The sequence below is a fragment of the Cervus canadensis genome, chromosome X, assembly GCF_019320065.1.
Source record: "Cervus canadensis isolate Bull #8, Minnesota chromosome X, ASM1932006v1, whole genome shotgun sequence".
Lineage (NCBI taxonomy): Eukaryota > Metazoa > Chordata > Mammalia > Artiodactyla > Cervidae > Cervus > Cervus canadensis.
Genome location: NC_057419.1, coordinates 98,262,000 through 98,280,103, shown reverse-complemented (window position 1 = coordinate 98,280,103; position 18,104 = coordinate 98,262,000). Strand labels below are relative to the sequence as shown.

At 47.1% G+C, this 18,104-nt stretch overlaps 1 long non-coding RNA gene across 2 annotated transcripts in view; it reads right to left on the bottom strand.

Annotated features, from left to right (window-relative positions):
* LOC122434934 overlaps positions 1–6,332 on the bottom strand; it is a 41,904-nt gene extending 35,572 nt beyond the window's left edge. For both annotated transcript variants that reach the window (XR_006267502.1, XR_006267501.1), the window contains exons 1-2: positions 6,161–6,332; positions 5,613–5,764 (exon numbers count right to left, since the gene is read on the bottom strand). This is a non-coding gene — a long non-coding RNA (uncharacterized LOC122434934). The remainder of the gene's footprint in view (positions 1–5,612; positions 5,765–6,160) is intronic.
* Positions 6,333–18,104: the final 11,772 nt, after the last annotated feature.

Below are 18,104 nucleotides of genomic sequence, written 5' to 3'. Positions count from 1 at the left end.
AAAAGCAACAGAATACAAAGGCTAAAGTAAAAGAAGCGGATCCAATATGGAGTCACATTTGTTCTTCCCTATTACACCTCCCCCACCAGACAGTGAGAGGAGCTCCCCATCCCTGTGGTTGCAACTGAGAGATAATTACCAGAAGCTCCAGCTAAAGAGGTGCAGTCTCCCCAGGTTGTTAGTCCAGAGTCTGGTCTCCAAATCCCAAAGGGCAACATGAGATGGGGAGGCCAGGCCAGAAGTAACATTCCAAGGGGCTGCTACAGGCGGAGTTATGAAGAGGGACTTCAGCTTGTGGACCAGTGTTTCTGGGGGTGCTGCAGCCTTGTTTATTTTTGTTTACCTCCCTGTTACTTGGAACAGGGATCTTTGTCATGGACTGAGCCCCTACTCCAGTCCCCGCCTTGTTACTCCAGGTCCCATGGGGGCAGGACCACCACTCTGAGCCCCAATCCACAAGGCTGGGATCCTTCCCTGTGGGTGGTCCTCGAAAGCCCCTTCTCCCAGGGGCCAAACCACATCAGGGCCCTGCGTCAGGACAAACAACACACAGCCACTGCTGGCTTTCTCTATGCCAGGCCCTGTGAGTGGAGGATTCAGCAAGAACAATTTTACTCATGCAATGACTTGACCTCTGGGTGCTGAGAACCTTCCTTGTGCCAGGGCCAGGAGCTGGGTATAGCAAAATACAGGCCAGATGTGACCCTTGGCCTCGTGAATCTCACATTCGGGAGGGAAGCACAAGAAGAAATTTAAAAATACCACAATGACCTACTACTTCACACCCACAGGACGGCTATAATCAAAAAGACAAATACTAACAATTGTTGGCAAGGATGTAGAGAAATTGCAAACCCTGTGCATTTCTGCTGGGAATGTAAATGGGTGCAGCCACTTGGGAAAACAATTTGGCAGTTGTTCAAAACATTAAACATTGAGTCATGGTTTGACCCAGCCACTCCACTCCTTGTTAAAGACCTAAAATAATTTAAAACAGATGTTTACACAAAAACCTGTGCACTAATGTTCATAACAGCAAATTTCACAATAGCCAAAAGGTGAAAACAACCTAAAAGTCCATCTGCTTGTGACTGGGAAAAACAAAATGTGTTAGATACATGTAATGGAATATAATACAGCCATGAAAAGGAATGGAGTACTGACACCTGCTATAATATGCCAGAATCTTGAAAACACTGTGCCAAGTGAAAGGAGCCAGACATAAAAGGTCACATAATATATGATGCCATTTATGTGTATTGTCCAGAAGAGGCTAATCCTTAGAGACAGACAGCAGATAGTGGTTGCCAGGGGCCGGGGACAGGGTAATGGAGGGTGAATGCTAACGGGAATGGGGTTTCCTTTTGGGGTGATGAGGATATTTTGGAACTAGATATTTGGAACTGGTAGAGTGATGATTGCATAGCATTGTAAATATACCAACTGTCACTCAACTGTCCAGGTTAAGATGGTTATGTGAATTTCTCCTCCATGAAAACAAACACATGCCTTGATTTCAGTAGTGACTAGTAGTATGTAGACATTGAAAGAGAACAACCAGGGTGGGGTGGGCATTAGCCAGGGAGGTCAATAAAGGCTTCTTGGAGGAGGTGATATTTATGCCAAGACTTGAAGGAACACAAGTTCCTGTGCCCGGTGCACGGTGAGGCCAAACAAATCAAAATGCTGGAGTTTGAAAGAGAGAAAGGTCAAGCAAGGAGATGGGTGACTCGTGCCCTCAAAACTCTAACGTTCTCAAAGGGTTTCAGCAAAGCATTGTTAAAGGCCAGAGGAGGGATGAGCGAGTTTGGTTGTTGCAAACTTCTTGGTGTCTGAATCAGGTCAGGATGTTCCTATAAACTTCCAACAAGAATAATAAATGTTCTTCTCTGTACTGCAACTTTTTGTCTCTATAGGCATGGACTGTTAAAGGTCAGAGTCCTGAGAATGGACTATCTTATATATTTCAGGATATGGGCAACATTCTTTTATGAAAGGTGCTATAGGGGATGGGGAGTTACTGGCTAAGTTTTGCAATATGAATGTTTGTCAGTCTTTTTGCTCTAAGACTGTTACAGAAATTAAATAAGTTGTCTCATTTAGGATTCAGAGACAATGCAGAGCAGGCCTCTGACCTTGTTTCTAACCTGCTTGCTGTGAATGCAAGACTTGCAGCACCTTAGATAAGATGGGGGAAGAATCTTGAGATTGTTGAGCCCCTGAAGGGGAGCTGACCAACCAAGCCCCAGGCTTAACAACATTCCAAGTTTTACAAGCTTCCCATGTGGCTCAGCTGGTAAAGAAACCACCTGTAATGTGGGAGACCTGGGTTCGATCCCTGGGTTGGGAAGATCCCCTGGAGAAGGAAAAGGAAAAGTCTACCCACTCCAGTATTCTGGCCTGGAGAATTCCATGGACTATACAGTCCATGGGGTTGCAAAGAGTCAGGCATGACTGAGCCACTTTCACTTTCACTTTCATGCTTTACCAGACAAAACAAACAGCATTAACAGGAAACCAGGCTTGCATTTTGGTCACAAATTGATGATGATATCAGTTTGCGTCCATCCTGGGATTATAAGCAGGAACCCGAACTGCAATCTTTGAAGTCTCACCCATGGAGAGGACGAGCTGCCTGGGACCCTCTACCCAATTGGGACTCCAGATGTGCTGTGACACAGGACTTGCTAGCACTGATTAAGTCTGGATGTTGGTCAAAACCCAATTTGGTGATGTATCTTCTCTCTTTGTATTTCTCTTTTCTTTTAATGTTAGTATGTTGAAAGTAAGCTAGATAATTCTCTAATAAATAACTGTATTATTTATTTGTATATAATGAGTGGCTTATTTTGTTAACAAATCCTTTGAAACTGAGGCAAAAGTGAAAACTTTCGGCAAAACAAAGACAAAGGACAACAACCTCAGAAGTCTTTTCCAGCAACTTTTGTTGTTCAGTCACTAAATCATGCCCCATCTTTGCAACCTCATAGACTGTCAGACTCCTCTGTCCTCCAATATCTCCCAATATTTGATCTGACTCATGTCCATTGAGTCAGTGATGCTATCTAACCATCTCATCTTTTGCTGCCCCCTTCTCCTTTTGCCTTCAATCTTTTCCATCATCAGAGTCTTTATCAATGACTCAGCTCTTAGCATCAGGTAGCCAAAATATAAGAACTTCAGCTTCAGCATTTCTCCTTCCAATGACTATTCAGGGTTGATTTCCTTTAGGATTGACTTATTTGATCTCCTTGCAGTCCAAGGGACTTTCAAGAATCTTCTCCAGCACCACAATTCAAAAGCATCACTTTTTTGGCACTCAGCCTCTTTATCATCCAGCTCTCACATTCATACATGACTACTAGAAAAAAAAATAGCTTTGACAATATGCACCTTGGTTGGCAAAGTGATGCCTCTGCTTTTTAATATGCGATCTAGGTTTGTCATAGCTTTCATTCCAAGGAGCAGGTGTCTTTTAATTTCATGGCTGTAGTCACCATCCTCTGTGGTTTTGGAGCCCAAGAAAAGAAAATATGCCACTGCTTCCACTTTTTCCCCTTCTATTTGCCACGATGTGATAGAACCAGATGCCATGATCTTAGTTTTTTTAATGTTGAGTTTTAAGCCAAGCAAGTAGCAAATGCATGAAAATGGTAAGCGAAAAGACAATCTTTGCAAAGACCTCAAGAATCATTTCATCTGTCCCCCCTCATTTACCAAATAAGGAAACCAAGGCCTGGAGCATGGATTCAGCAAGCTGGTGGGCACAAGGGTCACAGAGCAAGGGGATGGATGAGGAAGAGTTTAGGTGCTGGATTCAGAGAGAACAAAGTCTGAACCACAGCCATACCTCTCACTTCCTATATGACCCCACACAAGGCTTTTTTCTTAAGGGGCCTCAGTTTCCCCATCTGTCAAATGGCAATGATAGCATGGCCTCTCAGAGTTGTGAAGATTAGAACTTGTATGACATAAAAAGGCTTGATGCTTCAGAGGTGCTCAGGAAATTGAACTACCCTTCTTTGTTTTATAATATCTGTTCCTGAGCCTGCCAATCAGGCCACTTGACCAAGTGGTCTTGTACTTGGAGCATCCGAATAGCTCAGCAGAACAGGGACCTCTGGAGAGGCAAAGGGCCACTGCACATCCCATCCCGAGCATGTTCCAAACGGGCCATGGGGTTGGTGGGCACCAACCCTAAGAAGGCGAGGTGCAGAGAAAGATGAAAGAGCCACTTGTCTAAGAGTCAATATCCCTTTCAGAGTCTAGGCATGTTCTGGGTCAACATCAGTCGAGCAAGGCAGAGCTGCAATCCACCGCTCTGTTTTCTTTTGAGTGACATGGAATGCTCCTTTTCTATGCAAAGAAAAACAGAACAACCCCTGCCATTGTTCTGACATCAATTCAAAGTGCCTTGGGTGGGAGCCGTCCGCTCCCTCTCCACCGCCCTCCCCCCCCCCACCCCAAGACTGAATCCCTTCCAGTCCCCAGCATCTGGACAAGCTCCAGCTAGGTTTGCCAGGGAAAATGCAGGGAGTCCAGTTACATGGGATTTGCAGAGAAACAATAAATAATGCCGTAGTGTAAGTATGTCCCAAAGATGGCATGGACCATACTTACCCTACAAAACTATTCATTGTTTATCTGACATTTAAATTGAACTGGGCATCCTGTATTTTTATTTGCTAAAGCTGGAAACCCTGGATCTAGCCAAACCAGGCAGGAGTGAGACCGGCACCTGGCCACAAATCTGGGTCACTAGGCAAATTGCAGGAGGGTTTCAAGGCTGCCTGAGCTGCAGCCCCATCTGCCCAGCCCTCCAGAAGCAGCCATCTTGTGGATGCCACTGAACTAGGGGGATGGCCAAGCACGCTGATTCCTGTTTGTGGATTCAGCACCCAGGAAGGGAGTTCTCCACACCCAGCTCTAAAAAAGACCCAAACTGGGCTCGGTGGTGGGGAATTTTGGAAATATTACCCCATACTGGTGAGCCTTCCTCCTTCCCCCAGCCCCAGCCCCAGCCTGCAAGCTCAGCCCTACCCAGTTTGGGAACCGCGGCTGGCCAGGCAAGGCAGAACTGCCACAGCTTATTCAACACTTTTCCAGGGAATGCCCATGAGGACTTGCAGCACCACAGGGCGGTGAGTGAAAAAAGCCAGCCCCTGCCCTCCAGCAGCCCCCAGACTGCCATTTGCCGAGGCCCATTCTGTACCAGACATTTTGTAGGAGTCACTGCGTTCAGACCTCATCATGATCCTAGTGCTATTATGAACATCCCATCTTACAGGTGCAGGTGCATCTGTGCCCAGTCGCTCCAGGCATGTCTGACTCTGTGTGATCCCATGGACTGTAGCCCGCCAAGCTCTTCTGTCCATGGGATTCTCCAGGCAAGGATACTGGAGCAGGTTGTTATGCATCTCCTCCAGGGGATCTGACAGACTCAGGGATGGAACCTGCGTCTCTTAGATTTCTCGCATTGACAGGTGGGTTTTTTACCGGTAGCACCACCTGGGCCCACAGGTGCAGATGAAGAGGCTCAAAAACAGAAGCTAGGAAGCGGGGATGCCAGGATGTCAACCCAGGTTTCTCAGATTCTAGGTGATGGGACATACCTAGGGTGTGGCACCAAGACATAAAGTGCAGAAGGTCCAGGTCTCGCTTCTGGTGGAAGGAGGAGGCTCCCGCAGCTGATTTGCTGAACTGGAGGACCCCTAAAGTGTGGCTCTGTGGACCCCATGAGTGTCCCTGCCTCAGAACAGTGGTGCTGGAAGAAGCAGACATTAGGACAAAAAGGAGAGGTATCATCATCACATTGTTCAGACTTGCAATGTCCCCCCAGAGTTGGCACTGTGGCTATTTGGCTTGAGGTCATCCCTTTAGGGAACAAGAGAATGGCAGCTTCCTCTCCCTGCAGAATGCTCACAGCCCCTCAGACCCAGACACCCGTGATGACCCACAGCATCCCCCCAAGAGGCCAGCCCTCAGCCTCTGCAACAACTGCCAGGCCTCATTCATTCAATCAACCTGTGTTTCTTCAGCAACACACACTTGGGTCCACACACACCTACTAGGCGCTAGGTATGAGGTGTGGGCAAAGTGATCCAGCTCACCCTGCCCACAGGGAAAGGTCAGGGGTGTCCCCTCAAGAACCATCGGGTACCTCTCTTCCATTCTTTCAGGCTCCGGGTATGTGAGACAGGTAGAAAGGGACCCTCAGAAGCTGTCCCCCAGCACAGCAGACGGGGGTCCCGGCAAGCCAGCTCCTGAGAGGCCGCCTCCCCTTCCTGGTTGGGCCGCCCTGGGAGTCGCGTTCCGGGCGGACTCCGCTCGACCCGTAGTCCCAGCCCGATTCAGGGCAGCCCCTCCCCTGCCCACCCTCTCCTCCCCGCGGCGCTGCGGCCGAAAGCCCAGCCCTCCCAAGCCTCGCCGCCCCCACGCTCCGTGGCCTTGACCGCGGATCTCCTCGCCTCCCTATTGGCCGGCGGGTCACGTGCCCAGGCCCAGCGGGCTACCGAGCGGTCGCAGAGCCGGGGTTCTCCGAGTCCCAGGCGTGCTACCGCCCCTTTCCTGCCTTTCGGGGGCCCCAGCCTCGCTCCGCGGCCTGCTGGCGCCCGCGCCCCCCGACCCCTCCCCCCCTCGCCACGTGCGCCCCTCGGCCTTCCTCCCGCTGCCCTCCAGCCCGCGGACTCACAGCGGATCACTGTCAACTCATTCCCCCCAGGGGCGATGGAGACCAGGCAGCTCTGATATGTTAGCGGAGGTGGGTAGGAGACCCGGTGGGCCAAGTGTGTCTACGGAGCACTTGCTAGGTGTTGGACACCTGCTGGGGGGCAGAGATAGGGTAGGGTTGGAGACAGGTGAGAATCCTGCCCTTAGGGACCTGCCATTCTTGTGGATAAAATGGGACCACGGACCCTTTCATTTCAGCCCTTTGTATTGAGATGCCATCAGAGGGTTTTTTATCTCTGTGGGTGTTCTTTTGAGCTGTTCCCAGCCTGGGTTCTGAATTCTGCCGGGCACTTTATAGGGGGCTGGCTGGAGAGAGTGAGGGGATGGAGTCAAGATGAATCAGTCCCAGCCCTCAAGAAGCTCTGAAAACCCAGTGAAGACTAAGAGGAGAAAACCCCTAATTATACTGGAAGCCAGTCCAAACGCAGTGTGAGTGGGCCTGGGCTTTCTGCGGAGAGTGAAGCAGAGTTGTTTACTGAGAACTCTGGGGAACTCCAACTCCATCACTAACACCAGTCATTTCAGGCTCCAGCATGAGCTACCAGCCAAAATTGCTGCCCTGTGCAAACCCCAGCGAGGGGTATGAGTCATTGGGCTGCCAGGCTCAATGTGTCCAGTTAAAAACAGGACGCCCAGGTACATTTGAGATACAGATAAACAAACAGGGGAGGAGGGATCACTCTGGCATAAGTAAATCCCCAATATTTTATGGGATGTACTTATTCTAAAAATAGTCATGGTTTACATGAAATTCAAATGTAAATGGGGTATCTCTTGATTTTCTAAATCTGGGAACTTTAGGGGGGTGGGGATGTGGGAATGGCCCAAAGAGACACTGTCTGGGAAGAGCAGGGGGTGAGGCATTGACTAGAGTCCCCAGTCTGGAACTCCCCCTAGAATGAAACTGTGTCAGGAGCAAATTGGAGTGAGTGGTGATTGGTACCCAGTAGTTCCCTGGGCCCTGTGTGATAAGCAGGGACAGCCTCAAGTGGGGGAAAGGGGAGAAAAGCATTGGATGAGTCCCACCCGAGGAATAAAGGCCTGAAGGCTAGAGGCTTCCTGGAGATGATTTCTAGAAAGCTGTGGAATTCGTCATTTCCCCCTGCAGGGCTTGGGGTCGAGTAGGGGAAGGGATCCCAGGGTGCAGGGGTGGCCCCCAAGAACTGCAGGAGCTCTCTAAACCCAGAGAAGCACTGAACATGGAGAAAAGGAGAATCCAGACCCATCAGTCGGCATTGATGTTGTCTGGATGTGGGTTATACAAGGCCTGGAACACACAAAGTGAACAGAGCCCACAGAAAACCAGAACTTATTGTGGCCTAGAATGAAGACGCAAACAGGAAGAAGTTGCAAACTAGCAATGATTTTGTTTGCTTTTGCACACGTTAGAAATATTTTAGAGGCGGATGGTATTTTAAAGGTCTAGATCACTCCTGAAACAGGCACAACCCCCCCCCGCCCGAGGAAGGTAGGGGCAGTGCCTTTTTTCTAGCTCCCATAAATTTATTATAGGAATTGGAGGCCTTGGGAAGTAGTGCATCCATCTTAGAAGGGACTGTTAAACCACAATGAACACACAAATGAGGCAGCCGCCCAGGGCAGGTTGGGGTGCCAAGCTTGCCCTGTCCACAACAGGATGGAGGGTACACACGTGGGCTCTAGATGGGGTCATCATGGCTACAAATCACTCTGTGTGCCACTTAAGAGCCACATGACTTTAAGATGGTCCCCGAACCTCTCTGAACCTCTGTTTTCTCATCTCTAAAATGGGTCTAGTAATCATCCAGACCTTGCAGGGTGGTTGTGAGGGTTTCCTAAGGTACTATATGGGAAGCTATGTTCGGGGCTCAAGAAATGGACCTTCGGAGTCAGAGCAAATAAATGGCCTTCAGACAGGAAGCTGTGGGCCGTGGGCTGGGGACTCTGCACATCTCACTGAGACGGATTTCTCAAAAGGTGTTTCCCAATAGCGCCTCCCTCAGTTAGAGCACCCCGACCCACCTGGCATGGGCCTGACTGCCCCCCTCCTTCCTGTCAGCCTCCTGGATGCTGTGAGGAGGAGAGTGCAGGAAGGATGGGTTGGTGGGGGGAGAGAGGGGTGGGGCTGTGCTGGTTAGTGTTTATCCACCAAGGTTGCTCTGGCCACCCTGGGTTGGTTAGGCCAGGGTATGCAGAGGGCACCGTGAGCAAGATGTGTTTGCCCTGAGGAGGGAGGTGGGGGAGTGGAAGTGATCCAGACTTCCCTCCCTCACCCTCACGTAGACTTCTCCCCATGGCCTTCTGGAGCCCAGGGGCCCCCAGCACTCTGGCCATGCATGGTACATGGGATCAGCTGTGGTCTGTCCCTCCATTTTTGAGAGAAGTCTAAATAAGGGGTCTGCAGACACCTGCTGGAAGGCCTTTCTAGAGCTGCCGATGTATGCAAACTGCCTGGCTGAAAATAACAGAAATGCATTGTCTCGGTTCTAGAGGCTCAAGAGTCCAAAAGCTAGGTGACAGCCAGGGTCATGCGGTCTCTGAAGGGTCTAGAGAATGACCCTTCCTGTCTCTTCCAGCTTCCGGTGGCCTTGGATATTCCTTAGCTCGTGGTCACATCCCTCCAGTCTCTGCCTCCGTCTCCACGTGGCCTTCTTTCCTGTGTCTCTGTGTCCTCTCCTCTCATAAGAACAGTAGCCATTGGATGTAGGGCTCACACAAAATCCAGGAGGATTTCATCTCAAGATCCTAACTAGTTGCATCTGCAAAGACCCTATTTAAAATAAGGTCACATTCTGAGGTTCTGGGTGGACATGAATGCAGGGGTGGGGGGATACTATTCAACCCACCGCACACTTCTCTCTGAAGTTTGTGCCAAAGTGAGCATTTCAGAGTTAATCTTTATTAGCTATTATTAATAGTTATGAGAATATTTTTAATTGACAAAGGTGTGCTTCAAAGTGGCTTCCATTATCACCAAATTGCCCTCTAACAGCATTACCTAGAAACACACCCTGACCACTGCTGCATGCTACTCCTCAGAACAGTATCAGGTATATAGTTCAGTTCACTTCAGTCGCTCAGTCATGTCCAATTCTTTGTGACTCCATGGACTGCAGCATGCCAGGCTTCCCTGTCCATCACCAACTCCCGGAGTTTACTCAAACTCATGTCCATTGAGTTGGTGATGCCATCCAACCATCTCATCCTCTGTCTTCCCCTTCTTCTCCCGCCTTCAATGTTTCCTAGCATCAAGGTCTTTTCCAATGACTCAGTTCTTCACATCAGGTGGCCAAAGTACTGGAGTTTCAGCTTCAGCATCTGATGAATATTCAGGACTGATTTCCTTTAGGATTGACTAAAGGTATACAGTAGGTGATCAATAAACATTTGCCAGATGAATAAATTTAATAAAATCCATTTAATAGCCCAAAGGACTTGCCCTTCAGCTGAGAGAAGCCAGTCATGGGCACAAAGTCCCAAGTTTGCCCAGTTTCTAGCAAAAGAGTACAAGGAATTTTTTTCAGACAAATCTGATAAGTGTAAAAGGGTCCAAGATGAGCCCTCCCTGGGCACCAGGAGCCATGTGGAAACCCTGGTCATGGGACTTCCCTGGTGGTCCAGTGGCTAAGACTCCACACTCCCAGTACAGGAGGCCTGGGTTCCATCCATGGTCAGGGAACTAGATCCCACATGGCACAACTAAAAGATTCTGCATGACACAATGAGGAGCAAAGATCCCAAGTGCAGCCAAATAAATAAATAAATAAATAAAGATGAAACAACCCCGGCCTAAGTTAGGAATCAAAGGCAGATGAGATTTTTCGGTGCTAGTTACTACATCACACACAGCACCAAGGCATTGACAACCATCCCTAAAACTCACACTGTAAAATGACACAGGTTTTTATTCTACAATCCCTGCCCCCACTAGCATTCACAAAGAGTTGGCCTACACGTGTACTTTAACAGAGGGGGCAATTGTTATTTTGCAAGGCAGGTGGTGAAGATGTTTGCTGAGTGAGGAACTACCCTTTTTTTTAAGATTTTTTTTTTCATGTGGACCCTTTTTAAAGTCTTTATTGAATTTGTTACAATGCTGCTTCTCTTTTATGTTTTGGTTTTTTTGGTTTCGAGGCATGGGGGATCTTAGCTCCCCCACCAGGGATCAAACTCAGATACCTTGCATTGGAAGGCGAAGTCTTAACCACTGGACCACCAGGAAAGCCCCAGGAATTACCCTTTCTATTAAAGCGATCCTGTTTTTTTCAGGATGCGTTTTTTGCTTTCTTTGATTTCCCAAAGGGAAGTGTAATATGACAAAAAGGTATTTTTGTGGATTTGAGGATAATAATGGGGAAAAAAAGCCTCAAACGCATTGTCCATCTCTAATTGGACTAAATTGAAGGGCTGGGCTACCAGGGTGACTGTTCTGAAATGGACCGTGCTACATGCCAGCTTACCAACTGGTAGTAATTCCCTATGACCTTCAGGATGGCCTAGACTCTTTAGTGTGGCATTCTTTCATAGCTGTTGCCATCTTCTGCCTCACTGTTAACGACTTAATTGTGTTTTTCCCCCAAAGATGTTGCAATCCTGATCCCTAGTGCCTGGAATGTGACCTCATTTGGATCTTCACAGAGGTAACAAGATGAGGTCTTTAGAAAGCAGGTCCTCACCCAATGACTGGTGTCCTCATAATAAAAGGGACATTTGAACACAGAGACAGACACACATAGGTAGAATGCCATGTGAAGGTCTGAGTGATGCTGCCACAAACAAGCCAAGGGACCCCCAGAATCTGGGAGAAAGACCTGGAACAGACCCTTCCATGGCACCTGCAGAGGGAGCACAGCCCCACCAACAGCTTGATCTCAGACTTCTGGCCTCCAGGGCTGAGATGATACATTTCCGTTGTTTAAGCCACTCAGTTTGTTGTATTAATATTTGGACCCAAAGCCTTAACCAGCTAATGTGCTTGCCTTCCCCGGATCCACCTCTCACCCCCAAGCCCACACTCTGATTCAGGGGTCCCCAGCCTCTGGACAGCAGACCAGTGCTGCTGTCAGATCAATGCTGGTATTAGGTTAGAAATCAAGTGAACAATAAATATAGTGTGCTTGAAAACATCTGCCCCACCCCTGGTCCGTGGAAAAATTGTCTTCCATGAAACCAGTTCCTGGTGCCATAAATGTTGGGGACTGCTGCTTTAACGGCTATATTGCCTACACACTTGGGAGCACCCTCACCTTCGCCACTGCCATCGTGTGCTTTGGCTTGGAGGAATCACGTATCTGGGTTTCTGGGGACAGTTCCAGCTTATACCCATCATGGCAGCATAATAGTGAACACTGCCCCCTTTCAAAGGCATCCATATTTGGACCCTGTATCTGTGGTCACGCTAGCATTCCTCTGTGCTCACTCCAGCCTCCTGTCATTCTCTACCTGGTAAATGTCTCCTGGTTGGTAGAAGCCCACCTCCAACATCACTGCTTCTGTGAAACATACCCAACCTCAGTCAAGTTCCCATCAGTCTGTCCTCTGGGTCCCCAGGGCAGTTTGTACATTTTCAGTGCACAATACTTGTCACTATGTCATGTCAGCTCAAATAAGCTCTTCTCAGGGGTGCCCCCCTGATGTCCTGACTGGCCCTGGCCATTGCTTTCATGGCCCCACGGCTCCCCTCCCTTCATGGTCTGTACTCTGTGCTGTAATGAGATATGTAGCTAGGTATTGTCATGATGGTGATTCAGTACTCACTCCTACCCAGTGGTGGCAGGGACCAGGTCTGTGTCCTGCACACAATTTGAATGAAGAAACATCACAAGTGATTCCGTTCTTGTCCTGCCTGTAAAACTGTCATCTCTTGCTGATCTTGGCTGTGTCTTCATCCTCTCTCTCCCCTTTAGCACCTGCTACTGTGTCTAGAACATCTGAGGGCTCAGTGCCTGCTCATTGAAATCATGTTTAATTTAAGAACATAACTCAGTGGCTGAACAATACTAGGAGTCAAAAAAGGATATTGTATGTTCTTCTTTCCCTGAAGGAATACCATGTGATGCTGGGGGCTTCCTGAACAATAAACGCAACTGGAACAATCATAGGTCTCAGATTATCTGTTCTACTGGGATGAACAAGTGAAGTAGTGACAGTAGCCTGCTGTCCAGCAATAGCTGCAGTGAGGGGGAAGGTTCAGGAAGTGGCCCATTTTGATCCCTGATCCAGATGATTTCAGGCAACAGGCATTGTAGAAACACAAGACTAGTGACTCCCCATGTGTATTTTAGTCCTTGAGAGTTTATAAAATGTTTTCACTTAAATGAGCTATATTGAATATCCCACCTGTATAAATGATCCAGAATAGTCAAAGGAGCTGGGGAAGCTGCCTTTATTTCGAAGGGTCAAATAGCATGTCTTTAAAGTCTCACCATTTAAAGAGAGCCGGGCTGTCCAGGAGACAGCTTGAGTTTAGAGTCGAAAACTGGGTTGTGGTCCCAGCTCTGCCATCTATCTGCACAGTTATCTTGAGCTACCTATAGCCTCTCTGAGCCTTGGTTTCTTCATTTGTAAAAGAGGGATAATCACCTAATTTATTTGTCTTTGTGTGCTGTTGTGTAGACCAGAGAAGAGGGTTTGAGAGGGCCTGGGGAAATTGAAAGCACTGGGTATATTAGATGCCATCCAAGGCGGCCTTCCCAATGATCCCAGAAAGAAAAGAGAAAGAAAGAAGTACGGTACTGGCATTAGGCTAGACATGCAGATCAATGGACTAGAATTAAGTGTCCAGAAAGAAACACATACTCAAGAAATCAAATGTCATTGATTTTTAACAAGGGTGCCAAGACCATTCGGTGGGAAAGAATAGTCTTTTCAACAAATGGTGGTGAAGCCACTGGATATACACAAGCAAAAGTATGAAGTTGGATCCCTACCTCACATCAAACACAAAAGTTAATTCAGAGTGCCTCATAGAGCTATATGTGAGAACTAAAACCCTTCTAAGAAACCATAATGGTAAATCCTCATAACTTTGGATGTGACAATGATTTCTTAGATACAGAATGAAAAGCATAAGTGACAAAAGAAAAAATAGACAGATTAGACTTCACCAAAATGAAAAACATTTGTGTTTCAACAGAAGCCTGGCAGAAAGTGAAAATACAACTCATTGAATGGGAGAAAAATTTTGCAAATCATGTATCTGATAATGGACCTATACCCAGAATATATAAGAATTCTTGCAACTCACCAATAGAAAAGTAAATAACTCCATTTTTAAAAAATGGGCAGAAGATCTAAATAAACATTGCTCGATAAATGATGTGCAAATGGCCAGTGAGCTAATGAAAATATGGTAAATATAATTAGTTACCAGGGAGTGTAAATCAAAACCACCATGAGGTACCATTTCACACCCACTAAGATGCTTACTCCTTGGAAGGAAAGTTATGACCAACCTAGATAGCATATTAAAAAACAGAGACATTACTTTGCCAACAAAGGTCCATCTAGTCAAGGCTATGGTTTTTCCATTGGTCATGTATGGATGTGAGAGTTGGACGGTGAAGAAAGCTTAGTGCCAAAGAATTGGTGCTTTTGAACTGTGGTGTTGGAGAAGACTTTTGAGAGCTTGGACTGCAAGGAGATCCAACCAGTCCATCCTAAAGGAGATCAGTTCTGGGTGTTCATTGGAAGGACTGATGCTGAAGCTGAAGCTCCAATACTTTGGCCACCTCATGCGAAGCGTTGACTCATTGGAAAAGACCCTGATGCTGGGAGGGATTGGGGGAAGGAGGAGAAGGGGATGACAGAGGATAAGATGGCTGGATGGCATCACCGACTCAATGGGCATGAGTTTGAGTAAACTCCGGGAGTTGGTGATGGACAGGGAGGCCTGGCGTGCTGCGATTCATGGGGTCGCAAAGAGTCGGACACGACTGAGCGACTGAACTGAACTGAAATTGAACTGAGGAGGTCTAGAACAAAAAAGAGGACAATGACAAGTGTTGGAGGGGATAAGGAGACACTGGAATGCTGATGCATTGCTGGTGGGGATGGAAAATGGTCCAGCCACTTAGGGAGACTGTGAGTCCCTCTACATGCTTCACCTGAGAGTTATCATATGATCCAGCAATTCCAATCCTAAGTGTGTATATCCAAGATAAATGAAAATGTAGGTTCACACAAAAAACTGTGCACAAGTATTCACAGCAGTGCTATTCATAAGAACTAAAATATGGAAACAACCCAAATATCCACTGATGGATGAATGAACAAGCAAAATATAGAAGGTATATATATGTATATATATACACTGGAATATATTTAGCCATGAAAAGAAATCATGTACACACCTGAAACTAATATAATATTCTAAATCAACTGTTTTGTTAAAAAAGTACTGATTTATATTGCAACATGGATGAACCTTATAGTAGGTCAAAGAAGCCAGATACAAAGGGTCACACACTGTATGATTTCATTTCTATGAAGTGTCCAGAACAGGCAAATCTATATAGAGAGAAAATTGATTGGTGGTTTCCCTGTGATGGTGGGGACGGAGAAATGGGGAGTGAATGCTCACGGGTATGGGGATTCTTTTGGAGATGATGAAATATTCTGTACTTAGTGGTGATGACTGGACAGCTTTGTGACTATCCTAAAAACCATTTGATTGTACCTTTTATGTGGCGCTTCCCTGATAGCTCAGTTGGTAAAGAATCTGCCTGCAATGCAGGAGACCCTGGTTCGATTCCTGGGTCAGGAAGATCCCCTGGAGAAAGGATAGGCTACCCACTCCTTCTTGGGCTTCCCCTTGTGGCTCAGCTAGTAGAGAATCTGCCTGGAATGTGGGAGACCTGGGTTCAATCCCTGGGTTGGGAAGATCCCCTGGAGAATGGAAAGGCTACCCACTCCAGTATTCTGGTCTGGAGAATTCCATGGACTATCCATGGGGTCACAAAGAGTCGAGCACGGCTGAGCGACTTTCACTTCACTTTACGTGGGTGAATTTTATCATGTATAAATTATATCTCTGCTTATATCTTAAGCTGTTACTAGGCAGAGAGCCTGTTCCGTGTTCTGTGTTGGGGGCAGGGGTGAGGGTTGGGAGGGGGCGCTTAGCCCAAGCAGGTTCCCACGCGCAGCCCTGAAGCCAGGGCTTTCCTGGTGCTCCCTTAGCAGTCTGAAAAGTTGCCAGCCCTCTCATTCCCCAGCATGTCGGCCTAGTTCCCAGCCCCATGGTGTGAGGAAGGGCAGGTGGGTGGTCTGCAGCTGTCACTAGAAACACGCCGTGTTTTACTCCCTCGAGGCCCCATGGGGGCAGCTGTAGGACTGAGATGGCAGGGGCTCCATCCTGCTCACAAACATCTAACCCCAGAGGCCGTGGCTTGAAGACTCAGGGCTAACAGTCTCCTTTGAGGGGATGCACATTCCCTGCCACCACCACCCTTGACTGATGACGTCTTAGAAGTGATCCCTGGAAGCTCTAACTGGAAATGGAGTGCCTCCCTCAGACTCTCAGTGGCACTGTCCCAAAGAACTCCCCCAGCTCCCCACCCGTGATGGGTGTGATCCTTAGGAAGCCGCTCTAGGGCCATTCCATTGTATCCTGCCCACCCCAGCCTTCTCCCTGGTGTTTTTCCTCCGGAGTGGAGAAGAAGGGTCCAGAAGACACTCTGGGAAAGGATCTCCCTCTACAACTCCCATGAGTTTTTGGCAGTGACACAAAGAAGAGGTGGTAGTATTTATTTTGGAAAGGACCTGTGTGCTTGCTTCCCTCATCCTTCCAGTCGCCTGCGACTGGGGCTCTTGGTTAATTCTGGCTCCCTGTGGGAGGCTTTGTTTCTGAAGCAGGACATGGGACCTCCGGTCCTGGGTGGAAGCTGACCTTGGAAGTGTACAATCCCATCTGAGATGGACCACAGAGGACCTTGTCAACGAGTCTAGGTTTCTGGTCCCCTTAGCTCAGGCTACTCTGGAGGTTTAATTAATCTTTAAATAAATTGTGTCATAATACTCATGAACATCAAATTTACCATCTCAACCATTTTTAAGTGTACAGTTCAGTAATGTTAAGTACATGCACATTGTTGTGCAACCAATCTCCAGAATACTTCATCTTGAAAAACTGAAACTGTACTCATTAAGCAATAACTCTTCATCCCCCTCCCCCCAGCTCCTGGTAATCACCATTTCAACTTTGTCTCTGTGAATTGGATTACTCTACGTAGGTACCTCACATAACTGGAATCATGCAATACTTGTCCTTTTGTGTCTGACTTATTTTCCTTAGTATAATGTTCTCAAGGTTCATCCATGTTGTAACAGATGTCAGAATTTCCCTTCTTTTTAAGACTGAATAATACTCCGTGGGTATAGACCATATTTTGCTTGTCCATTCATCCATGGATGGGCACTTGAGTTGCTTCTATCTCTGGCTATCGTGGGCTTCCCTGATAGCTCAGTTGGTAAAGAGTCTGCCTGCAATGCAGGAGATCTGTGAGATCTGGGCTCGATACCTGGGTTGGGAAGATCCCCTGGAGAAGGGAAAGGCTACCCACTCCAGTATTCTGGCCTGGAGAATTCCATGGACTGTATAGTCCATGGGGTCACAAAGAGTTGGACATGACTTTCACTTTCACTTTTCACTGGCTATTGTGAAAAATGTTACTATGGGCACTGGTATACAAAAATCTCTTTGTATTTCTGCTTTCAATTCTTTTGGGTATCTACCCTGAGAGGTAGAATTGCTGCATCATATAACAATTCTGTGTTTAACTTTTTGAGGAGTCACCATACACTTATATACTTTTCCACAGTAGCTATACCACTTTACATTCCTACTGACAGTGCCCAAGGGTTCCGTTTCTCCATATCCTCACCAACACTGGTTATTTTCTGGGGGGTTGTTTGTCTGTTTTTTTTTTTTTTTTTTGATAGTAGCCTAATGGGTGTGATGTGGGATCTCACTGTGATTTTGATTTGCATTTCCCTGATGATTAGCGATGTTGAGCATCTTTTCCTTTGCTTATTGGCCTTTTGTATGTCTCCTTGGGAGAAATGTCAATTCAAGTCCTTTGCCCACTTTTTAAGTGGGTTGACTTTTTTCTTGTTGAGTTGTAGGGTTCCTTTGTACATTCAGCATATTACTCCTTCACCAGATATGCTATTTGTAAATACTTCCTCCCTTACCATAGGTTACCTGTTCACTCTGTTGATTGTGTCCTTTGATGCACAGAAGTTTTAAATTTTGATGTAGTCTAATTTACCTGTTTTAACTTTTTTTCCCATTTATTTTTATTAGTTAGAGGCTAATTACTTTACAATATTGTAGTGGTTTTTGCCACACATTGACATGAATCAGCCATGGATTTACATGTATTCCCCATTCTGATCCC